The sequence below is a fragment of the Chanodichthys erythropterus genome, chromosome 21 (genome assembly GCF_024489055.1).
Source record: "Chanodichthys erythropterus isolate Z2021 chromosome 21, ASM2448905v1, whole genome shotgun sequence".
NCBI lineage: Eukaryota > Metazoa > Chordata > Actinopteri > Cypriniformes > Xenocyprididae > Chanodichthys > Chanodichthys erythropterus.
This window is the reverse complement of record NC_090241.1, coordinates 33,871,781-33,898,989: the sequence shown is the minus strand read 5'-3', so window position 1 is coordinate 33,898,989 and position 27,209 is coordinate 33,871,781. Positions and strand designations below refer to the sequence as shown.

Below are 27,209 nucleotides of genomic sequence, written 5' to 3'. Positions count from 1 at the left end.
CATGTTAAGTCGCCATTTTGTGTTTTTACAGTAGCCCGAATCAGACAAACTGCTCTACAGAGTGTGTTTCATCTCTATGTTGTTGTTGTTCTTCTTCGTTGGTGTTCTTAGAGGCAGCTTGCATCGTCACTGCGTTGAATAATGTAAATATAAAGTTATGAAACTTAATATAGCCCTTAAGCCAAATCGATTTACTCTGGAACAAGTAATACATTAATAAAACCAAAGATTGCCCGTTTGATATACCCAAAACGAATTATACCTCATGTTTAACAACTATGTATATAAGAGCAAGTGGCAAATTCCCGAAGGACTGGTCGAGGTGAAGCTGTTTTCGGGCGGGTACATGAGCGCTGATTGGTCACTGACGGCCTGGAGCTCAAATCTACGAAAACAAATAAACAAATTTTCAATATTGCATATCTGAGGTCTAAATAACTACATTCTCGCCTGAGAAAACTCTTAAAGCTACATTCCTTGGCACAACAACAGTAGTATCTGTAAAAATATGGTGGACTTGCTTTTCATGACACTGGCGCATAACCTGATATTGCTGAGTTCAACATGTTCCTGGGTCAACATTTTTGTTGATCCTGGAACAACATTCAAATCAACCAATCAGATTTGAGGGACAAGTTTACAGATTATGTCAAGTTTAGGCTTAAAATCATGAATTGGTGCTTCTACATCAGTGCTATTCATCTATCATTTCCCTCTGCTTTTTGGGATAACTTATGGGTAGGGTTAGGTTTAGGGGTAGGAATAGGGTTAAGACTAAAGTTTCAGACTAGAATGTTGTTCCAGGATCAACAAAAATATGTTGACCCAGGAACGCATCTAACTCGGCAATATCAGGACGTGCGACACTGGCTGTGAGAATGCTGAAAGCGGAGTGATTCAAATGGTGAAATGGTTCCCGTGGTTCCTGTGGTGATATTGGTAGAATATTGCATGGCTGGAAAGATCTCTCAGCCAATCAGATTTGTGAACCAGAACGAGCTGTAATCACACTGGCTAACGTTGTAAAATAAGTAATTTGTCAAACTAATTTAAACTTGTAACTACTGAATGATTCATTTTAAAAGATTTGACTCGTAGACTCTTAGATTTGAAACATTTGTTTAAGAATTTGACCGGTACTTCTTGATGCATATTTACATAGATAAGAAGTAAATGTACATAAACATAAAAGCAGGATCTTCTGCAGTCTCACACTGCAGCTCTGCAACGTGCTGTTATGATAATAGCTACATTTGTTTTTGCTGCACTTAGCACTAAAGTAATAACTATTTTCAATGTTGCACAACCCATTAATGTGGTTACAATCGTACCATCACTACAATTACAGCTCTATTCATTATCACTGAATGCATTACGATGGTTCTGTCCATATCTGTTTCCACTAATGTTAACTGTGCTTATCAGCGTATATGTCCTTGTACTTGTAGCTGTCAGTCTGAAGGTAAAGAGCTGCGAGGAAGCCCAGGCCTGTTTGATTAGATGTGTTTGAAGGGGTGTTGTAAGGAAAGGATAGCGCTGTGTAAGACAGCAGCGAGAGGGAGCGAGAGAGGGGAAAAGATGTGCACTTTCCATCCAGTGTGTCAGCAGTATGTTTGAAATGCATTAGTGCTAATAGCTGTGCCATTAGGGGAGAGAGGAGAGGCACTCTACAGATGGGTTACTATGGTGAGAGAGACACAGCCATCTTCCAGGCCATTTGCCATAATCATCATTCTGTAATCAATCAAGCCTTTCATCATAAAACAAGAAGGTTGCATTATTTTCAAGCAGCTCTTTTGACATTGCGTTCATGAAATTTTCCCCCTGCATGTGTTTAAATATATTCTGACTTTAGGTTAATGTTTCAGAATATGAAGTCGCTCAGATGTGGTCTGTTAAATCAGAAATTTGGTTACGTTATTTACTGCATGTGACATAATTACATTTTTAAAGATTTGTAAGAACTTTTAGTTTAAGTGTGTTGCTATGTGGTTTCTAACTTACTGAATTAAACATTATGCTGAGGTCATGTGACATCAGTGTAGTGTACTACTATTTGAAACGCACAGTATGCAGTAAGTAGTATGCTAGTATTCCATTCCAATCAGTGTCATACACGCAACACAATGTATTAGACAGCCATAGATAATCGGTAACATTAGACGCCCACGGGGAGCATGCAGTTCTCACTCTCTTTGGTTCTGTGCCCTTCTGTCACTTTCTTTTTCCGACTCTCTTTCCTCTGGAGGTCAGTAACGCAGGTTGTAAGTTCCATTATTTCTCCCGTGGATATGCTTCATGCCTCCAGAAGCTCAACCTGCAGCTATAAAGCCTTGCAAAGAGTTCACAGCCTTCAACATCTTCATTTTACACCCAGTAGCCGATGTATTTCTTAGAAATAAGGCCTGTGAAAAGGTGCTCTAAACATTTAAGGAATAAATTCTGTCATTATTTATTCAGCCTCATGTTGTGAGTGTTATGGATTGTACTGGTTCACCTTTAGACACTAAATAAAGCATTTACAGTAAGCTTCAAAAAGGACACAAATGCAATGGAAAAGTAAGTTGTAACTTGTGCACTGGTTCAACTTTCATGTATGATAGATTAGAGTAAAACAGAATACAATTTTAAGTTATTATTTACTGATAATCTCTTCCAGTGAGCTGCAACCAAATCATTGAGTTGAACTAGAGAACCGAATCAGTCTGATTCATGAATAAAACATTCACACCAGTTTGGGTCAACTGATTCATTGGAAAGATTTGACTCAAAAGGATGATTTGTTCATGGCTAACCGGGCATGGCTAGGTCTCTAATTTTTATCAGTTTTTCACACAAAGTTATTAGTTATTCAGAAGAATTATTTTATTTCATGGTGTTTTATGTCCCCTTTGAAGCCTGAAAGCCCATTAATTGTAATTTCAACAATCTTGCACTGAAGAAAAAAAGTCATACAGGTTTGGAAAAACATAAGGGTGGGTCATTAATGACCGAATTTTAACTTTTAGGTGATTATCCCTTTACAGTCCCCCTGTAGTCAATAGTATCATCCCTTAAAATGGTCACCAAAATTACATATATAAAAGTTTTTTCCTGTGAATTTTTTTTTCATATCTTAAAATAGCTTGAATATAAGTCTACACCTTCAATTAATATATACGCGGATCAATGAATATGCAAAGTAGCCCCGCCTACATTGATGTGATTGGTTACAAGGTAGATTTTGACGTCACAGAAACTAGTGTTTTTTTTTTTTTTTTACTGCAGTTTTAAGGAGAAAATACTCAACAATGGTGTTGACTGATGAATTTGCACATGGTTCGTCTTAAAGCATACTAAAAACACCACATAGACATATAAAGAACATTAAAAACTTGATTTTCACCACAAGGGAACTGAGAGATTTAACATACAACATAAAAACTCTTTGTCTTTGAAAAATTAGAAGTTGGCACACTTCTTGATGACTCAGACAGCTACTTCTCTGAATGCTTATTAAAAATATAGGAAGGCTATTCTAAAAACACCATATAGCATCACGTTTAACCAGAGTATCAAACTGGCAGCAAATAAATAAATAGCCTAATAAAATAAGTTGAAAATATGTCAGCAGAGCTCAAGGGCATAAAAATGGAATAAGTCCAGAATGGAGGTTGGTCTTGTACAGCTCTACTTTTAGCTTGATTAAAGGTCTTAAAGATGGCCCTCTAAGGCTGGTAATGTATTCAATGGCTAATGGGCCCCAGCCACTTAGAGGGGACGAGAGAGAGAGCAGCTCTATCTTTCCACTTTGAAGAGCCAATTATCTCAAACACTGTTTTTATTGTGGCAGAGCTGTGCTGCTTGGCTGCAGGGCAAAGCTGGCACCAACTGTAGTACCGATCCATGCCATTAGTGGTCAGCGAGATGGACGTACAGTACGGGTACCAGGGCACATAGGAAAAATATGCCAAGAGATGACAAAACGATTGGAATAGAATACTACTAGCATAATATTTTGTTTTAAAGTAGCATATTAATGCTTAAGACATTAGCATTTTGTCCCATGCCCTCATTCTGCAAGACATCTTCAAGCATCTGTATTTATTTATACAATAAATATTGTTATATTATATATTTATTTTACATCTATTTAAATGTATAAAAATTTTGTTTTTGTTTATTATATTATAAATATTGTTATTATATTATATATTTTTAGTTTATATATTACATATTTCTTATATATTCTATTTAAAAATGTTGGAAAATAAAATGAAGAGATATTGTATATTATATGTATTTATTTACTTATTATTATTATTAAGTTAATGTTTAGTATATGCTAAATATTATTATTATTATTATATTATTATATTATATATTGAATTTATATATTGTACTTATATTTATTTAAAAAAATATTGGCAGATAAAATTAAGATATGTTTATATTATAATTTAATTATATTTATGTATTTTATTTTTTAAAGGTTGGCAGATAATATAAAGAGATATTTTTAATGTTAAAATCATGGCTGATATTGCTTAATTTGTCACGTTTTCAAACATTTTGATGGTCATCAAGGATGCATATAGAAAATCTGCATACTGGGCACAGGATACATACTGCATACTGCTAGTAACATAGTACAAGTAGAATGCAATTGTGAGCTGTTCTGCAAACAGCCTGAGAGATGTAAGAGCCTTTTTTCCTGATAAAATGTTTCTTAATCTCATCCCATACTTTGAGTCCAGCACACGCTACCTCCGGCGGTTGCCTTGGTGACCCTTCAGCTTTTGTAATTTTAGCATCCTGATTGGAGTCGTCTCTGTAATTTACTGGAGTGTCTCTCCTCTAGGTAGAAACACTCAGGCTGCTTTAGCTCTCAGCCTCCTCTGCACTCCTGCAAACCATGTCTTCACTGAATATTCTGACGCTTCTCTCCGGGAGCCATCACACTTCTGCATGCTGAAGAAGTCAAGGAGAAATAGAAAGGTCAAAGAGAAAGAAAGAGAGAAGCTGACTTTTTACCTGCACTGCATACTTTCAGTGTCCTTACACTCGATCACTTTTCTTCACTTGTGCTATCTGCATTCTTGCAACTACAGGTAATTTGAATGATAAAGTCTGAGGAGAAGCTTTTTATTCTGTAGTTCTTCAGAAACGCTTCTGCAGTGGCCCAAAGGGTATTTGTCCACTTAAATCGCACTTAAACATGCATTAAATAACAAAATATCAGAGTATCAGTATTTGCTCAAATGCTGCAGGATCTTTTCTTTTCACTAACTTCACATTTCTTCATTTTTGCTCACATTTTTGTTCACATGGATACTTTTTGTTTCAGTCGGAATGAAATCATTCTGATTGATTAATCTGAACAACATAGTGTTTACATGAACACTAAATAAAGTGATCAGGTTGATCTAGGGCTGGACAATACGGCATAAAATCAAAATCTCAATTAGTGGAACATTTTACCTCAATTAAAAAATTTTTTTTTGCATTTTGCTTCGTTTTTGTCAAAGTGTGTCAAGGTTTGTACTGTAAATGTGCTTATTAAAGGTGGGATATTTTTTCCTAATGAAGGAGTGCTCTGACAAAACTCACTTTCAGCAGTTATTTTATCTATGATAAATTAGCACAGTACCAATACAATTATTTGATTGTGTTAATGAGAGCAATTGCGTGTGTGAATTAGTCTTACCGTCTCTGTATTAATTGTGAAGCTGTGTTGTTAGTAGTTACTTCAAAAGTAGAAAAATATATGCTATAATAACTTGTAGTAATAAATCACCGGATAATGTTGACAACGAGTTTCTGCGTTCCTCTCTGTGCACGCGATCTTTACACGATGTGCAGCTACTGTCTGTATGAGTGTTCGTGTGCCACAATGTATCAGCGCATTATCTCAATGTAATGATACACGACCGATGGTCTAAAATCACTTTAATGTCCAAACTGGCAAGCCTTAAAAAACATACAATTGACAAACTTTCATGAGGACGCAAGCGAAAGTGATCTCACTTCGGGGTTTGCGCGCTGTCTGTGTGTGTTGACTCAGCATGTGAGTTCGCTTCTGTGTTATTAACAGGATCAAAAAATGAAATAACCTTGAAAAATTAATACCTTATAGTTAACTCAAAATATAAAGCATTTCTTTATGAGACGAGTGTTCTTTAAAACTAATGTACTGCAAATAACCATTAAAGAAGCATGTACTCTGATATGCTATTAGCCCCATGTATGTAATTGCCGTATGTTTCTTGTCTTGACATTCTTCTTGCAGCCTGAGGTCTCGCCTTATTACTTGATTTGTATCCTTTGATACCACTTACAGTGAATGCCACTTACACCACATGCACCCTTTTTCAGGATTCGCTTTAGTAAGAAAGCATCCGCCGTGAACATAATTGTAAATGATTGCGCAGTCTATATAAATGGGTTGAAAGTTCCATGGCCGCAAGGAGTTTGCGATCCCCCGCACGGCATGAATGAGGAGACGGGGCTCAGGGGTCTCTAAAGCCTCTCCATCGATCCCTCCATACAGCTGCGATTCAGATCAATAGATCCCCAAATCCACCTCGCCACGCTCCAAAAGACAACAGCCCATCTCATCTCAGGCTAAACCTCCATGAAGGTCTTTCTCTTTTCTTTGTCGGTCTGTGTGACCGGAGGCAAAGGGAAAAGAAAAAACTAGCTCTTTTGAAAGTGATAGAAATGGGTGGATGGCACATATTTTCTCTCATGGACACTTTCACAGTTTGTCGATGAGGTTTTTAACACTTGCATTGAATTAAATGGTGCTGTTTGCTGAGTAATTTTGTCATAAATGTGATACTCACAGGTTCAGATAAAGAGAAGCACCACATGTTGATCAGCCGTAATCTTCTGCTTCTTTTAGCATAAAGTAATTTGGAAAACAATCAGTAGTTTATTTCACAGCTAGTTAGTCCGTCGATGCAGCGTTGATTCAAGTACTGCAACAATTTAATGCATGTTTGAAAGTTCAGCATTAAAGCAGGAAGTCTTGAGGCTTTTTCTTGCTTACTTTTGCAAGAGAACATTGTTTATCAGGTGGAAAAATAGAGGCTTGGGACTTTTTTTTCATGCAGCACGCACTTTTTTCTTTTGTTTATCATCCGTTGTCGTTCACACTGAGGCAAATAACACAATAATCGCACTTGCTTCTGTGCCACGCTAAAAACTATAAAAGTAATTTATAAATTATTCTATAAAGTGATTGTTTTCTATGCGTCTTGAAGGCAGATGATGTTTTTTAAGTTCCAAAAAGAACATTTTACACTGATGTTTGCTAAGGAGGCATCACTCTAAAGTGTGATTGCTCATTCTTATTTAAAGTAATAACCTTAAAGGGGACATATAATGCCAATTTTCACAAAATGTAATATAAGTCTCTGGTGTCCCCAGAATGTGTCTGTGAAGTTTCAGCTGAAAATACCCCATAGATCATTTATTATAGCTTGTCAAATTTGCGTCTATTTGGGTGTCAGCAAAAACACGCCGTTTTTGTGTGTGTCCCTTTAAATGCAAATGAACTGCTGCTCCCGGCCCCCTTTCCAGAAGAGGGCGGAGCTTCAACAGCTCAACAACAACAAAGCTGGAGAATCTCACGCAGCCAAAATGAGGATTGTCAGTAACGGTGTTCAGCCTTACATTGTTCAAACCGGAGTCGACACTGATGGAGAGACTCAGGAAGAAGTTACAACTTTTAGAATGAAACTGGATGTTTCTGAATGATTACTGGATAAATTGATGTAGGTGCTGTGGAGTTGATTCAACTCATCACTAGCATGTGCCGTCATGTTAATCTTTTGTGCAAATCCAGTGTTGAATTGATCCTCGTTTGTGAAGCAGTCCGGCGTAAAATGACAGCATGACAACAACACTCCACTACAACAACTCTTCCTCTTCTCTAAAGCAGCCCAACATGGCCTCACCCCCTTTGTTATGTGTTCTAGGGGGCGTGGTTTATGTAAATTTTGGGGTTAGTGATGTCACCAACCTGGGAAGAAGCTTGTTGTAGTCCCTACCAGCCGTTTGTTGTATTCCTTAAAAAGTGATTTCTGTAAAAGAAAATATCTCCCTTTGCATTGAACTTTGAGTGTCGTAACTTTGCAGATGTTGTTTATGCTCAAACAGCAACATTACACACTAACTAAAGTTAAAAAAGTTAAATCATAATCAACCACCCCTTTAATGATTTTTTAAATTGAAATAATAGTTTAATTTTTGAGCTTGAATTTTTGTCCTCTCCATATAATTGTGTAAGAGGTGTTGAATCAGTTTGAAAAATATTTTTGTATTTGAGTACATTTTTAATTTGAACCACCCATAACACCTAAGCAACTAAAATATAACAAAACTGAAGTTACATATTTTTTATGTCTTTCCTTTTTATGGTGTCTGAATTTGTATTTGGTCCTAAGTAATTCAAATTTTTTTTTTTTTTGTCTCTTGATGGTAGAAGGTGTAAAAATGGGTGGCATTCAAAGGAAAATCTGTTTTGACAGCCATTTGAGCAGCTGCCATATGTATGAATATGTTTGCACTTGTATGACAGATAACAGTTTTGTCTCCTTGGTTATTGCAAGACATTTTGAGCATAATCACACTTTTCAATTGTAAATGATATCCCTTGGAAAAACAGGTCATTTGCATGGTGTGTGTGTGTGTGTGTGTGTGTGTGTGTGCTAGCATGGGTCATAGATTATCTGGTTATGCATTAGATTGGTCAATACAGATGTGTATGAAATGGGCCTGTAGCGCAATCTACAACATCTGGACTGACATGCATCCATATATTTCACTCTCTCTCTTTCTCAGTGTCCTTGACTCGATGCGTATCCTCTCTAAAAGGTTGCCTGTGATTTGGATGTTGTCTGCAGATTTTATGAACATCGCTGCGTTTTGATGGAAATGATTACAGGGTCGCAAATAACAGGGTTATCACGGCTGTAGCTGATTGTTGATTGGCCGCTCTCAGGACGGCTCTGAAGTGGGCCAGCGGCTTTTTGGCTCTCTCGTGGAAAAGCGCTCATTTAAAAACATTTTAAAATAGGTATAGAAAGAGGGGAAAATGTAGGACAAGATATTCTAAAATAGTGAGGAGAGATGAAATGCATCACTACTGTTAATGTTGTTGTGATCTGATTATTAGTGATGTTTGTTAAGGATGGCATCAGTATTAGGGTGATTCTGTTAAGCCAATTATTGGACTTTTTTAAAGAATAAATAATAGCTTTAAACACTTTTTGTCTTTTTCACTGCTTCTTTTTAATTACTTTTTCAAAATATTGTTTATTATTTGAAATGTTAAATTTACCATAATTTCTGTTTCAGACTTGTAACCGACCCTGACTTTTTTCCTTTTTATTTTTTTTTTTTAAATATTTTAATAAAAAAAAAAAAAACTATTAAATAAATTTATATAATTTTCACATTTGTGAATACATTTTTTATTTTAATTATTATTTTTTTTTAATTATTATTTTAATTTAATTATTTAATTTAATTTTAATAAAAATATTTTAATAATCGATTTTGAAGGACATAAGAAGGGACAATTTGAACATCGGAAATGTCATTATAATCTGAAAAGTGGCTACAATAGTTTTTGTCAGTTTTTTAGTCAGAATTTGAGATATTCAATTAAAAATAATTCATTTTGTAGAGATTTTTTCATATTTATTTATTTTATATACATTCAGTTATTTGACTGAGAGCTGTTTTTGGCACTAATGCCAGACTTGACATTCATGTGTTATAAATGATATTCTGATATTAGTACATGGTTATTTAAAGCTGCAGTCCGCAACTTTTTTTGGTTAAAAATTATCCAAAATCAACTTTTGAACAAGTACATAACCAGCCAGTGTTCAAAACTATCTAATTTTCTTGTCTCGATTCACGACGTTTAGCTTGTAATAATGTTTTAAAATAAGAGCGAACTGGCGGATTTCCGCAGGAAATTCAAGCATGCAGCAGTTCCTCTGTGCGTCATTACGTCACGTCCGTAAACAGAAAGGAGTCCCGTCGAGAGGCTCAGTTAAATCATGTGAGGAAGCTGCCGGTAACGGCACGTTTATAGCCTTTTCTCACAGCAGCTGAAATAATTAAACTTATCATTTTGATGGCGGATTGTAATCCAGAAAGGTCCAAATGACAATCATCAGTGACAACTGGAGATTCAGCCGTAGTCAAAAGCAAAAGACTTCGGATTGTGGAGTGGATACAGAAATTGAAATCTACAGGTAACGCTAATACACACTAAATACACAGTCACGCAGGGCTGATGTTGTTATCATTAACAATTTGAGAAAAATATAACAGTAATAATAATTTGCACGGTTTGGTGTGACCAGAGCTAAGCGATCGTTAGATTTAATCATCATTGGCAGCTTGATTTATTGTAGTCCTAATGCTTTTCTCCTCAGTTGTTCAGAACAAAAGTGGCAAAATGTTACTTACTTGTTCAGATAATATTTTCCAGTGAAAATTCTTATATTGGTCATACTTTCAAGACGTTGAATCTGTGATTCTGAAGTTCAGTATCCACACCGGTGCGGTGACTGACAGCAAACATTAGATTCATCCGCGCTGACGAGCTGCGCCGAAGCACAACGCACGTACAGATAACTGTTCCGCATATGACTGCAATCGCATGTTTCAAACAGAGATGGCGACAAAGAGGAAAAACTGCGGACAGCAGCTTTAACATACAGTATAAAACATGTTTGGATTAAATTTCTGTAAAAACTGAATGATATTGTATTGATTACTGTGTTTTGGTATAAGTTTACACATACATTGATGTAAGACAGTGCCACCTCTAACTAGTGCTATGACTCCTATTTAGGGTTAGTGATTTGAACAAACCCATAACCCTAATTATTTGTCCTGTTTACATGAATGATACATTTTACTAAGCAATCAGACTTGCGATTTCTGGCAGACGATCAAACTAGTGAAAAAAAATCCCACAGACTAACACTGAAGGAGGGACTTGAACCGTGTCTAGAGACCAGAATATCATAGATACTTGTGTGTGGGCTCTTTTGACTGTTGATGTTTGTCTCGTTAAAATACTCTTAGCCAGATCAGTTTAAGCTTTGTGTGCGTGTGTGTGCATCTGCAAATGTGTGTTGCAGTGAATCGTTATCAGGCAGTGTGTCCACGCCGTGTTATGATTTTATCTGCTGCAAGACACAGACTCCTCAATGGAACCCTTTCAGAGAACAATAGACAACCGTATTACCCACAATGCAACAGGACAGCATCCCCTCGCCTTATCAGAGGTCTGGAATATTCACAGAGTGATTGTGCTGCCTGCAGGTCCAACGATCTGACAGGCAATAGAAAGGCAACAAAAGGAGAGAAATTAGAAGGAAATAAGGTTTAAGAAAAAAACAGGTTATGAAGAAGAAAGGCAAAGAGATAGATAAAAGGATAGTGATTTTAAATAATATGGTTTTAAATGAAGAATGACACAAAGATACAGTGTTTGACATGCATTATAATATACTATTGCATACATATTTTTGTAATGTTAATATATAGTGCCTTTCATACAAGTGTATGTAAATAAAATTAAAGAAAAATTAAAAAGAGATTTATTATTACAAGATGAAGATTTATTATTATTGTTATTATAGATAGATAGATAGATAGATAGATAGATAGATAGATAGATAGATAGATAGATAGATAGATAGATAGATAGATAGATAGATAGATAGATAGATAGATAGATAGATAGATAGATAGATAGATAGATAGATAGATAGATAGATAGATAGATAGATAGATAGTATTCTAATAAGGAGTCAGACTCTCAGGCCTCTCATGCACATTGTATTTCTCATGTCTAAATTAAAATGGATCCTATTTATTTTCTTAACAAATGGGTTTGGTCGTATTATACATGATTCATAGGTACATGTTACTTTAAAAAAAAAAAAGAGAGAGAGATTGTTTTAATAACAATCATCAAATTATAATTCCTGGCCTCTTTCCTTCCTGCTGATGTATTAAATGCTGTGTGATAGGGGAAAATAATATTAACCAATAATATCTTAGGCCACTTTTAATGGATTGTAAATGCATTTCATGTAGTGTGATTTCTGTGCCACCTACTGTGAAGAAATGGAATTGCAAGAATCAATTGCAAATGATTTTCAAACAGGTTTCCTGCACAGTATGGGCCCTATCATACACCCGGCACAGTGCAACGCCAGGTGCGACACAAGTGTTTTTTGCTAGCTTCAGCCAGACGTAGTTATCATTTTCATGTCCACATTGTTTAAATAGCAAATGCACTTGCGGCCATCTGTTCTCCCATGGGCATGCTGGTCTGAAAACGAATTTAGGCACATTGTTGGCGTGTTGCTATTATGAGGCAACTGAAAACAACTGCACCACTGACCAACAAAAACCTGCTGTAAAGTCAATGCCGCAGTATTTTTTTGTTATTTAAAGGGCGTGTTAGTAATATTCACCTGTAGGTGGTGCACAATGCATGTACACTCTGCTTGTTACACACACAGGGACTCACAGCAGCACACAAACATGCCAGATATTAAAAATGTATTTAAACTGACTCGTCAGGTTGAAGGTGTTTATATTCCGCCATGTAAATAGCAATCCACCATGGTGCAAGCGCACCTGGCTTTTAAAGGGAATGGGAGATGACACTCTGGTTTATTGCATGTTATGCCCAAAACACACCCATGACTCATTAAGAGACTAGGTACAACCCTTTTGGACTATGCGCCTGGTACACCGACCGCGCCCTAAGTGCGCTCGCGGCACGCGCTTCAGACCATGAGCTTAGATCGTTAAAATAGGGCCCTATGTGTAATAAATACAGCTTATTTCACATAATTATTTCAATATAAAACCAAGCAGAATATACAAATATGTGGTTTACTTGCTGCTAAATGCCTCGGTTGAATCAAGCTCTAACTTCTTGTGCACCTCGTCTCTTGGAAGTTGTGTAAACTCAGCCAGTCAGGTTGGAACTGGTGATTTCAGTCAGCAGTTTCCAGTTTTGTTGGCGATGTGACATTTAGCCTAAGATAGAGTACTTACAAAGTGCTGAACAGTTAAATCAGAGCTCTATCTCCGTACATTCACATCTGTCTCTGTCTTAACTGTGATATGTTTAATGAGTAAATGTAAGTTAGTTTGTAATTCATTTTGATGTGAAGTCAAACTCTCTGCTTTTTCAGTCCAGGACCAACATGGAGCATCTATGAGCGAGCCAATCTCACTGTTTCTCTGCCTTCCGGCCACCACAACAATCACAGATACTATAGACAAGACCGTCAGACAAAATAAAGAATGTAACGTAAATGTATTGATATATTCAGGAAATGTAGAAAAAACTGCATGTTAAACTTTAAACACAACACGTTATTGAAGTTTTTCTGACAGGAATGTGGCATTTCATGACTCACAGACACAGTAATATTCCAGTAATAATTCTTGCTCAATGACAAGCGTTGTTTCTCTGCTGTGGATCATCCGTCAGCGTGTGTGTGACAAATACAGTCTGACAGCCATTTTAAACTTGACACATTGACCAAGATGAATCTTTTTCTCTTTATGTGAAATCAAAATGACCCTCTTTACTTTCTTAAAGTGTTCCTTGTTATTCTAATCACACACACACACACACACACACACACACACACACACACATATATATATATATATATATATATATATATATATATATATATATATACAGTCAAACCTAAATTTATTCAGACACCTTGAACATTTCATTCATTAATTGTTTATTCACTAAAGTAAAAAAAAAAAAAATTGTAATAAAATACGACAAGATCTCAGAGTTAAACTGTGTCAGAAAAAATAATCTTAATTATGTCAGGTAACACTTAAGCAAAACATGGTCAGGTCAAAGTGTCTGAATAAATTTTGGTTCCAGATTTATACTGGTAGTCCCCTGTATGAAGAGTTTTTGGGTATAATATGTCACAGTTTACTTTATTTTGCTATCCTCACTTACAGAAATGAACTATAGTGTCCTTCACCCACTAGTAAAAATATATCAAAAATATAAAAAATGTCTGAATAATCTTTGGTTTGACTGTGTGTATGTATGTATGTATGTATGTATGTATGTATGTATATATATATATATATATATATATATATGAAGAGTTTGGTTCCAAAACGCAATAATTTTGATTCATTTGAGTAAAAAGGTGTTTTCTTTACCAAGAAAGTGGCAAGATGAAAACCACTATTTTCTGTTTGACTTTCACATAGCATCTTTTGGTTATAAAAACATTAAAAATTCAAATCTACATTTTGATTTTAAAAAGTTTATTATAAAAATGCATTTTTTTCCCCCAAAATGCAATTAATCCATCAATATAAAAGTTCTTTTTCAAACTGTAAATAAACAACAAAGTTGACTCACATATATGACAGAGTCTAAACTTTGTCAATATTTATCTTATATACAGCCATTTTACTAAAAATACATTCAGCTGTCGCTCCCAAAATGAATTCAACGGGTCATCTTGTTAATGTTATAAATGATTTGTTATTACCAATTAAAAAGTATCTGGCGCCAACGCACGGTTGGTTAAACACATTTGCTGAGTACATTGGTATTAAAAACTGCTTTTTAAAAAAGCCAATATTTACAGTGGGTGAAATGGTGCGCTGTGATTGGTTGAGAACGGATATATCGCATTCTGCATAAAAAGGAGACTGGCGTTTTTGTTTTCTATTTCTATAATAATATACATTGCTTTTATAGCAACTTATAATTTTATATATATATATATATATATATATATATATATATATATATATATATATATATATATATATATATATATATATATAATATGTATCTAAAATATAATATATTTCTATAATAATAATGCATTTTATTTGTATACACAAGCATATCTGCATTTGATTTTGAAGTTTTACTGAAAGCAGTGTTGCATTTAAAGACACACTGAAGCACTAATATTTCAGTAATAATTATGCTTCTCATATGAATCTTTTGCTCGTGGTTTAAAACGATAATCGACCCTGTTTAATTTCTTAAAGTGTTCTTGGTTTTATTCAGAATGATTCATTGATGCATGTTATTATAAAAAAATAAAAAAGAAAGCTTTTCTTTGTAATATTCCTTAAATGTAACTTGCTCCGCCTATGAAATGACTTTCCTTTTCAGATGACATCACAAATCCCTTTTATTTTTCAACCAGAAAGTCATGCATTTCACCATCCAGTCAGTTTGTGGTTAATGTTGAAGTTTTACTGACAGCAATATTGCATTTCCGGACACATGGAAGTACTTGCTTTCTGAATCGTTTGAAATCAAAAATTTAATCAATTTGTGATGGACAAATTCAAATCCCGCCCATTTTCTTGTTCTATGTGAATATCCCGCTTCACTCGGAAATCCATCAGAATCCATAAATAAATGGGTTACCCACTGTGCTATGTGTACTTTAAAGATCAGAGCGTTTGTATATGTGTGTGTGTGCTGTAATTATAAACTAATTAGTGTGTGTCTGGAAGAGATACGGGCTCCGTTCTAAGCTGTCTTCATGGATAACACACAGAGATCGTTTGTAATTTAAATGTCAAAGTGTCTGAGAGCGTCATGAAAGACTTGTGTGAATGTACGTGGATGGAGATGATGAAACGAGTAGAGCCACATACAAAAGAGCCTTTGAAAGATTGTTCATTCAAATCGATATGTATTCATTGATACTGAGTAGGTATTAATTGATAAATAGCAGCTTGTAATTTGTGGTTTGTTGCCAAATCATTTTTGTGCAATGGAGAACTAGTGTACTGTTTTCTTTTTCTATACTCCCTACTATATGTAAAAAAAATAGTATAAATAGAATAAATAGTATATTTCAGAAAAAAAGAAGGCTGTTTTTTTTTTTTTATTCAGTTTAATATTTTACAGTTTTTATTTTATTTTATTTATTTATTTATTTATTTTAATTTTTTGTAGAATGAATTTGTGCAAAATTTCATAACTCTTTGCAGTCGGCTCCAGTGTTATTTTAATTTTATTACAGTTTTATTCATATTTTGAATTAGTTTTTATTTACATATTTTTAGTTTTCATGTTCATTTTAGTTTAATGTGCTTTTGTTATTTTTTTTTTTTTTTGTAGTTTTAGTTTTTTTTATGTATTTCAAAACTTTTTATCAGTTTGTCAAGGCAACATTTCAAATTTTTGTTTAGTTTTTTAACTAATATTAATATTTTATTTCAGCTTTATTTCACTTAACAGATGTTTAAAAAATTCTAGTTGACAATAATAGCAATGGTCAGATGTCGGCCAAATGACCTTTTTAAATCTTACAATTAGCCGACATTAATATTATCCATACAAACTACATATTAATAAAACTAGAAAAACACACTGCTGCTTTTACAGTAAAAAGACATTTTAAAATAATGTTTTATTTAACATTTTTTATTAGGAATGCCCCAATTATGATTTTACATGGCTGATTCCGATTTATTACAAGCAAATTGACACCTGTACAAAACAAAAACAGCAGATGGACTGAGTGAAAATGCAGTTTCACTCTCTGTCAGTAGGTGGCGCTTATGGAATAGCAGCAATATAGCGTTTCTTCGTTTACCGCTGTACACAAAGCAGCGCTGTTTATTCATATAAATACACACCAATGTATGTTTGACACCCCTGGGATAAAGTTTTGCTACAAATATACTACAAATTTTAGCAAATGTAGTCATAATGGAGAATTAGTAGTATGGTAATATAACAAGCGTCTTAATGAATCTCCCCCTGCTGGTAGAAAAAATAATTGGTCATCCATCACGACTACACCGGTCAAGCAATCTGCATTAAACGTTAACCAATTTAACCAGTTTTATGTCAAATTCTGTCATTATTTGCTCACCCTGATGTGTTTCCAAACCTGAATGATTTTCTTTGTTCTGACGAACGATTCAAGTTGCTCTTTTTTGCAATAATGTCTAATTTCCAAATGTTGGTCCAGGATATTCTTCCGCTCAATACCTTTAACAAAAGAAAGTTGGGTTTCTGACAGGAACAACATGAGGGCAAATGAGTGATGACAGAATTTTTACATCTGTATGACCCACCTGTCGAATCAAAGAGCGAGTAAAATGACAAGAAGGTGAAACACAGTGAAATGAGAGCGAGTGCTTTCTGAAAAGACAAATCAACATTATTATGGCTGTAGAACAAAGATGCCTGTTTCTATAGCAACAGCAGAGAAGCTGACCGCCAGTAGCCTGGCTGGAACTGCAGACTGAGGAGCGCTGAACCGAGACAATGTTGAGATTTAATAATTGTTTTATTGACTGTTGTCATTCTACTTTATTTTAGGCATGCACTTTGGCAGGACAAATGCACACACTGAAAAATGCATTTTGCTGCTTGTTCAGTTAATTAAAATGAGTTAATGCAACACAATTCTTGAACATTTTGTCACGATTTGTTTTTGTGCCATCAATTTAAATTAGTAAAATTGAGGCATTTTTGTTGGCCGCAACACATTGGAATTGATTTGTTATTTTCTAAACTAACATCATCCATTCATGTAGTCTTTAATTTAATACAATACTAAATGAACGTTTGATTCAGTATTTCCTGTTAGATGCCAGAACCAAATGTAAATAGCCGTTTCTATGAATGCGTGTCTATTCTAAAGCCTCTACCAGGATGGAGTGAGTTGAAACAGAGTGCAGATGAGAAACAGACCGGTCATAACAGATGGGTCCCGGAGCCTGAGGGACACGTGAACTCAAGTATCCCGGGAAAACATACTGTACTCACATATATGAGTGATTCTCATTCATAATCTGCTGAGTCATTTTTGTCACTTATTTTTGGAATTGATTAAAATTTCTAATTAATTAAATCTAATTTAGAATCAAATCCCACATGGGGAATGATGTCAGGATGGAATCGATTTCTGGTGTGGATATTGAGAGGGATTTATTACCACCTAAAAAGTATTTAATAAATGCTATGACTGTTTATCTCAGGTCTCTATTATAATTTAATATAAAAATATAATTTTATAGAAAATATTTAATATATATTTATATACAGTTGCATGAAAAAGTATAAAAGAACCACTTACAGAATCTGTGAAAATGTAAATAATTTTAACAAAATAAGAGAGATCATACAATATGCATATCATTTTTTATAATTTTTTATTGTTTATATATAGTCCTTAAGACAAAAAAAAAAAAATAGCTGAATTTATTAAAATAACCCCTTTCAAAAGTTTGTAAACTATTGGTTCTTAATACTGTGTGTGGTTACCTGATGATCTACTTTTTTTTTGTTTTGTGATGGTCTCTTGTTTGTTCTGAGCAGTTAAACTGAGCTCCGTTACTATTAAAAAAGGTTCAAACATTCACTGATGCTCCAGAAGGAAGAGTTGGGGGGTGAAAACTTTTTGAATTTGAATATCAAGGTCAATTCTATTTAATTTATCTTCTGGGAAACATGCAAGTATCTTCTGTTGTTTCAGAAGGGAAGTACTAATTGCAAAAAAATTGTTTTTCAACAAAATACGAAAAAATTGGACTTCTTCATCCTGTTCAAAAGTTTTCTTTCTGGAGCATCAGTGAATGTTTGAAACTTTTTTAATAGTTGTGTTTGAGTCCCTCAATTGTCCTCAGTGTGAAAAGATGGATCTTAAAATCATACAGTCACTGCTGGAAAGGGTTCAAATATGCAAATCCTTGAAAACTGAAGAATCTGCAGGAGCTGGAGGATTTTTCTGAAGAACGGAGCTCAGTTTAACTGCTCAGAACAAACAAGAGACTCATGAACAACCATCACAAAACATAAAAACAGTCGTAGATCATCCAGGTAACCACACACAGTACCAATGGGTAACAAACTTTTGAAAGGGGTTATTTTAATAAATTCAGCTTTTTTTTTGTCTTGTGGTCTATATATAAACATCTTTTATGTAAAATACCTTACTCAGGACAGCACTAAATAAAAAATGACATGCATATTGTATGATCTCTCTTATTTAGTTAAAATTATTCACATTTTCACAGATTTTGCAAGGGGTTTCCATTCATGCAACTGTATATAAATATATATTAAATATTATTTTCTATAATATTATATTTTTATATTAAATTATAATAGAGACCTGAGATAAACAGTCATAGCATTTATTAAATACTTTTTGGGTGGTAATAAATCCCTTTCAATATCCACTCCAGAAATCGATTCCATCCTGACATCATTCCTCATGTGGGTTTTGATACTTTTTCATGCAACTGTACATATGGCTCTAGGCATGGGCAAGGGTGGGCTGTGTGTTGAGAAGTGTTACGAAGGGCTGTAGAATACCCACCCAATAAAAAAATTAACATGAAAATTTCAGTTTGCCTTTTTTTTTTCTTAGCTTAAAAAAAAATTAAAAACGCGTGCTTCAGTGTGCAGCGGAAAAGCAGTGGCTGACAATCGCACCACAACGGGCAGAAAAAAATGACATGACATCAAGGTGCGAATTACAGGGTGTTGTAGCCTAAACTACTTGTAAATATTAATATATACATTTCTATAGCTCTGATTGATTTTAAAGTGCCATTTGGCCACCGGCGCATACTAAAGTGGGTCATAGTAGTTTAAAATTATTTCAGGAACGTGCATTTATTACTTGGACGGAGCAAGAACATAACGTAAGTGTTTAAAATACATATGCATTGTTCATTTGAAACCTTGCCCTCTTTGGCCTCACTTTTAATGCTGTTAAACTGAATGCATTAGGCATTCTGCTTAAATAACAATACTGAAGTAATAATGCACAGTTTATCTTTCGACCAGTAACACAGAATGCGTTTTTGCGGTTAAAATGCAGTGCAGGTTTAGAGACGCTTCTTTTAAAAGTTGAACTCATTTTAACTTAAGCGATCATAGCGATGTCAAAAAAGGTGGCAATGCTATCATCCTTGTTTTGTTAGTAGTATAAGAGCCTTTAACTGTGTCTGGTCCATTATTAGTGTTTGGTGGCTCTGACAGGTGCGGTTAGTGTGTTGAGCACAGGTGTGTGAGGGTGGACGTCTACACAAATGTAAGATCACAGTTCACATGTTTACAGTTCACACACACTGCAGCCCACTGGCTCACTAGAGACACCCACACTCCGCCAGAGGGATTGTCTTTGCAGAGAACTTCTATTAATAGTCCACTGCCTCCCATCCTCTCCTCTCTTCTCCATCGGTCGCTCCTCTTTTCTCGCTTCAGCTCTTATTGCTCCGTCCCTCTCTGTCTTTTTCTCTCCCTCCTCATCCTTCTCTTTCTCTGTTGTCTGAATCCCTCCTTTAAACCCCTCAGAGAGCTTGTGACCTTTGCACAGCTTGAGGGTCATGTATAAAATGTGTGCCTTATTAACATGCTTACATAATAAATTCAATATTGTATTGTGATAGACATTTTTCTAAACATGTCAGCATAAATTCAGTATTTTATTTTATTTTTTTTATATATTTTAACAATTTTTCAATAATTTTTCCTTGTCTTATTTTCATGCAGATTTTTGACCTGCCATAATGGAGTAATGCGGTTTATAAAAAAAAAAAATATTTTTGCTTGAGTTTCTCCAGTCTGAATCTAATTTAGTGTGTAGTTAGAAATTTCTTTGTTTGTCTGAACTTGCTTTTTTTTGGGGCTCTACGCACCTGAAGCAAAAGCATTTTTAGATTTTATTTGTTAATATATTGCTAAAAGTGACTTGAATTTAAGACATGAAGTTATGAGTCTACCCTAACAATAGATTAAAATAATATAACTCATATGTGTTTGTGTATATTTAAATATTTATGAATATTAAAATAGTATTACATATATATATATATATATATATATATATATATATATATATATATATATATATATATATATATATATATATATATATATATATATATATATATATATATATATATATATAATATATAATATTTATTAAATATATTAACCATCTGGAGTCTGAGGCTGATTTGGGGCCTGGAGAAGTTTTGACATGCCCTGACATTTGTGCTTTTTTTATTTGTTCATAAACACATTAATGACACAAGTGTAATTACACTGTATTCAACACAAACTAGGCGACAATAATATGTAAGGAACATGTATGTACATGTTTTTGTTTTTGAAGGAATAATGTTTATGCATGGTTATTGAAAAAACAAAAACTTAAGTCACTGAAATAAGGCCAAAAAATTATATTAAATCTGTGTTCATAAGACTTCTGGGTATTGGAGGTTGTAGACTAGAGTTTTTGCTTCAGAATTATGTAACAATTATGCTGCCTACTCCTTCATATAAAACAATATATTGATTTAGTTTTTGTAAGACACTTTTTGTCAAGGAACACAGTATGCGTGGAGGCGTGAATGATCATGAATAATGGGCCATTTACACCTGAGAAGACAAAAGAATCAAATAATAATGACCTGAAATGACTTGCATATTAATGAGGCCTTTCAGACAGGTAGGGTGTGAAAAAACCCTCTGTAATAATGTCTCAGCTCAATTTAAAATAATGGTATTCTATTATATTCATAAAATATAATGTATTTCTGTGATGCAAAGTGTCTGAACAGTTATGTTACCTCTATGGCATTTCATTTAGGCTTTTAGCTTAAAGCATGCACATTTGGAGAAATATTGATGGATTCTTATATGTTTATGTCAAATTTCTATACAGAGGAGTAATATTTATTCTATATATCATCACTGAGTGCTGGATACAATTCATACTTGCAGCCGGAGGGCGCTCTGTACACCTTTAGGCCACAAATCCATATAAAGAAGAAGAAGAACCAGGAACTAACTGCATGTCTTCTAGAGTTCGCTAACCATGGCTTTAACATCCAGATAAACACTTTTCAAGACAATAAATACACGATTGAGACGATGAATGCATGTATTGCCTCAGAATTTGCGTCTGAATAGCGCTCCCTCCGTGGGTGTGGCCGCATTAGCAGATAATGAGCTGAATCACAGACTTCTGACATGGCTCTCTTTTCATACAGATTACATAAACACAAAATGTTTGTTTTCGATTTGTATTTGACTTACACGATTTAAAACCTGACATTTCAACGTTTCTTTAGACATAAGTTTAATTTTTTTGTGATTAGTATTCACTAAGTTACAGTTCATTTTCTGAGAACTATCAGATTGGACTTTGTTCAGAGGGAGACAAGAGATCACGCATCATGTTAGTTTTCTTTATTTTTCAAAAAGCACAACATTTTGTTGTTACTCTGAGTGTACACAAATGAAAGAAGATATTCAACAGATTAAAATTGTGTATAACTCTTAATTGTATGTGCAACATTGACGGAGTATTTTGAGTCTCTTTCACACTGGTAAGAAAAAAAAACGCGGTGGTATCGCCGGTGATACCCTCAGACTTCAGAGTGTTAAATAAATATATTAAAATATTATTAATAATATATTATTAAATATATAATGTTACAAATGTTATATATTTAATATTTTATAAATAGGTGCTTTTAGACCCAGAGGGCCCAGAAGAGAGATTTTGAGAGAGCGGGAGGTCATCGCTCACGATTGACTGGATTTTTGATTTTAAGGAATGGAACTTTCTCTCGCTCTATTTCTGTCTCTATCTGTTCATCTCCCACTCCCGACAGTGTCCCAGGAGAGTGATGCTGTGAGAGAGTGTGTGTTTGCCGTCATGCTTGTGTGAGTTGCAGGGTTGTGTAGATTTGTCAGCGTTTTTGACCACTGCCTTGTGACCAGCTCAGACACTGTTGTTGACACTATGGTGTTGGCGTCTGGTTTGTTTGGATTGGCACTGTAGAGAGAGACGGGAATAGAACTGGAATGGATAGAGAACGAGAGAGAGAGAGGAGGAGACACTATTTCAGAATAGCACAGTAACATACTACTCATACTGTTTCTGCAGTATGCAAATACTAGTAGTGAATATCGTGAAACTTACCTTGATAACTTACATGAACATCTACATTTCTGATGATATTTCCAAATTAACCCAGCTGCAATTTTGATCTCTTTGTTGACACATTAAGTGCATTAACAAATGTTAAGACATTAGGACAATTCAAGCATTGTTATTGTATAAACAATAACATACTACTATTTGAAACATTTGGCATGCATACTTTTTTCATATATTAAAAAATAATATGCAGAATGTAGTATTCAGTATACTCTGCTGTATGTGTTATGCAGTATGGTTATATTAGATGTAGATTAGAGTTTACTGTCATTCAAACCATATGCAATGGATCAAAATGTTGTTTCACTAGGTGTGAAGTGCAGTTTTCAAAAAGTGCTAATATCGCTGTTGGGTGGAAACCTTGTATCTCCAAAAATGCTACTTTTCAAGAAATAGAAAAAACACTATTTTTTAAAGGGGACCTAAAATGTCCCTTTTACAAGATGTAATATAAGTCCCCAGAATGTGTCTGTGGAGTTTCAGCTCAAAATACCCCACAGATCATTTATTATAGCTTGTCAAATTTGCCCCTATTTGGGTGTGAGCAAAAACACTCAGTTTTTGTGTGTGTCCCTTTAAATGCAAATGAGCTGCTGCTCCCGACCCCCTTTCCAGAAGAGGGCGGAGCTTCAACAGCTCAACAACAACAAAGGTGGAGAATCTCACGCAGCCAAAATGAGGATTGTCAGTAACGGTGTTCAGCCTTACATTTGTTCAAACCGGAGTCGACAATGATGGAGAGACTCAGGAAGAAGTTACAACTTTTAGGATGAAACAGGACGTTTCTGAATGTTTAGTGGATACATTTATGTAGTTGCTGTGGAGTTGATTCAACTCATCCACTAGCATGTGCCGTCATGTTCATCTTTTGTGTTGAATTGACCCTCGTTTGTGAAGCAGTCCGGCGTAAAATGACGGCATGACTAACAACACTCTACTACAACAACTCTTCCTCTTCTCTAAAGCAGCCCAACATGACCTCATCCCCTTTGTTGTGTGTTCTCGGGGGCGGGGTTTATGTAAATTTTAGGGTTAGCAATGTCACTAACCATGGAAGAAGCTTGTTGTAGTCCCTACCAGCCATTTGTTGTAGTCCTTAAAGGGATACTCCACCGTTTTTTCATGTTAAACTATGTTATTCCCTTAACTAAGACGAGTTGATACATACCTCTCTCGTCTCAGTGCGTGCACTAAATCGCTCTGTCTCGCAGCGAAACATTATTAGCACTTAGCTTAGCCCAGTTCATTCAATAGGGGCCAAGCAGAGAAGCTACCAAACACCTCCACGTTTTCCCTATTTAAATACAGTTACTCGAGTAGTGTAACTCGACCTAGGACGGTGACACAAAACAAAACGTTGCGCTTTTCTAAGCGTGTAAAATGAATAACTATATTGTATGGCGGAATACCATAGCAAGAGCTCGGGAGCACTTTGACTTGGCGCAGTAATATCTTCACTCGTGAAAAGTCCCCCGCTTCCTCTCCTGTAAAAGTCACGTTGGTTCTATTGACGGAAATGAGAGGGAGGAGGAGAGGGAGCGGGGGCCGGTGAGAGGACTTTTCACGAGTGAAGATATTACTGCGCCAAGTCAAAGTGCTCCCGAGCTCTTGCTATGGTATTCCGCCATACAATATAGTTGTCCATTTTACACGCTTAGAAAAGCGCAACGTTTTGTTTTGTGTCGCCGTCCTAGGTCGAGTTATGCTACTCGAGTAACTGTATTTAAATAGGGAGAACGTGGAGGTGTTTGGTAGCTTCTCTGCTTGGCCCCTATTGAATGAACTGGGCTAAGCTAAGTGCTAATAAAGTTTCGCCGCAAGACAGAGCGATTTAGTGCATGCACTGAGACGAGAGAGGCATGTATCAACTCGTCTTAGTTAAGGGAATAACAAAGTTTAATATGAAAAAACGGTGGAGTATCCCTTTAAACAGCGATTTCTGATTCTCAAATGGAATTACGAGGTTGCAGAGAATATCTGAGAATTTCAATTTGTATTGCATCGCATTGTTTTCATCAACTTACAGGTTATAAAGCTTACTGTAGCTGATGAAAACAATCAATGCTGATATTCTTATGAATATATAAAATATATAACATGCACATTATATGCAAATTACTTTGTGCATGTATATGGAGTATTGTAGGATGCTTTTCCAGAGAAAAGCAGTGAAATCCAACCAGTTTTACCCTTGATTTTGCATCAACGGGAGGTAGAAACCAGAGGAGGAGAGAGGGAGGAGATCAGACGCAGACCCCCGTGAGACATCAGACCACAGGGGCTTTCTGTGTGTGAGCGTTGGCATCAGGACAGATGAATATGCTGCTCTAAAACCAGTTGAAACGATCATATGTAACAATCAGTTATACGGCAGCACATTACATCTACTGAGAGATACTACGGCACGCTGATGCTTATCCATTCAAATCACAGCCACACACACAAGGAACATCCTTTTTGGTCTATTTCTACTTGTTCCGTCATGGATATTTCTCATATTTTAGAAGAAATTCAAGCACACCACTTAATAGTGTTTCCAATATTAGACATGGAATGTAATTTACTGCACTAGACTGAAAAAAGTGCAAATAGAGATCCAATTTTTCTATAAGTATGATATCGAGCTAAGAGATGATTAACAACTACACAGTCTAGCCTAAGACGGCTTTGATATGGGAGACATTTGCATGCATCAGGGAGCCGCTTTCAAAATGCGGGTCATTGAAATCGCATTTGAACGCGCACTTGCGTTTTCACTTGCTAAGCGCACATTCTACAAGATGAGACATTTATCGGAGTCTTAGGCTCTGTTTTGCAATGAATTATCCGCCATAGTCTTGTCAGTCATCTCATGATCAGTGAACTCCTGCTGTGCTATGTACGACACCTCGTGTTGGATGAGCTGGATGAAATTGAAGCGACCGTTATCCAACTGAATTAAGCAAATGACAGTGGAGGCGTAATGTAAATGTAGCAGTGGCATACTCTATCCTACTGTATCTGCACCTTCATACTCTGTCATGGAAAAATTATACTGTATTAAAGCAATGAGTACTGACATAGACTGTTGATGTACAATAGTTTGTTTGCTTAAATTCTGCTTTCATTTTCTCACAATTTTTTTTATTCTTTTCTTGCCTATCTCTGCTTTCAGGTAGTTACTTTCAGAAGCAAATGCAATGTCTCAGTATTTATGTATATTGACAAATCTAGCATTCACTGATTAATGAATGAATTGTGAGTATAGGATGGTTTCACTCTTGTCACGTAAACATTTTTAATCTATATAAATTATTGAGCTTAGGTCTGAGGATGGGAGAGGTTAGAGTGTGAGTGAGTGATTGATTTTGTGAGTGAACAATGTCAATTTTGATTCAATAATGTGTCATTCTAGTGATCGTCTTGTCAAAACTAATGGCAGTGTTATGTTTCATCTTATGTCATGTTATTTATTTAATAAAAGGCACGGTCTTTATGCTTTGTGAGCAGATGTCTAATTCAGCAGCAAATCCCTAATTCAGCAAACAAAAAAAAGACATGCATGCGACAGCAAATACAAAACCACAACAGACAGCTTCAAAACAAATGACAATTACCGTCTCATGGCAGTGCCCTCGGGACAGGGTTGTAATTTTATTATTGCTTTATATTCTGAGGAAATAAATGAGCTGATAAGGATCAGTTTTTTCTGTCTTGCATAGAAACCATAATATAGAAAATAGGACAGAAAATGATATGACTGGAAGTAGGGCTGCAACGATTAATCACGATTAATCGTTTGCAAAATAAAAGTCTGTGTTTACGTAATATATATGTGTGTTCTGTGTATAATAATTATGTATATATAAATACACACACATACAGGCATAAAGTTTAGAAATATATGCATGTATTATAAATATATATATTTATATATATTTTATATTACATATAAACATAAATATTTTATATACAAATATAACATTTTTCTTAAATATATACATGAATGTGTGTGTATTTATATATACATAATTATTATACACAGAACACACACACACATATATATTATGTAAACACAGACTTTTATTTTGCAAACGATTAATCACGATTAATCGTTGCAGCCCTAACTGGAAGGTTGTTTAATGGTCCTCAAAGCAGTAATTTTAACAAAAAAATATTTACGTC

The 27,209-nt window shown here is 35.0% G+C and overlaps 1 protein-coding gene across 2 annotated transcripts in view; it reads left to right on the top strand.

The window, feature by feature from the left end:
- The window catches only part of cacna2d2a (calcium channel, voltage-dependent, alpha 2/delta subunit 2a), a 262,629-nt gene that overhangs the window by 126,373 nt on the left and 109,047 nt on the right, over positions 1-27,209 (top strand). The window lies entirely within an intron of this gene.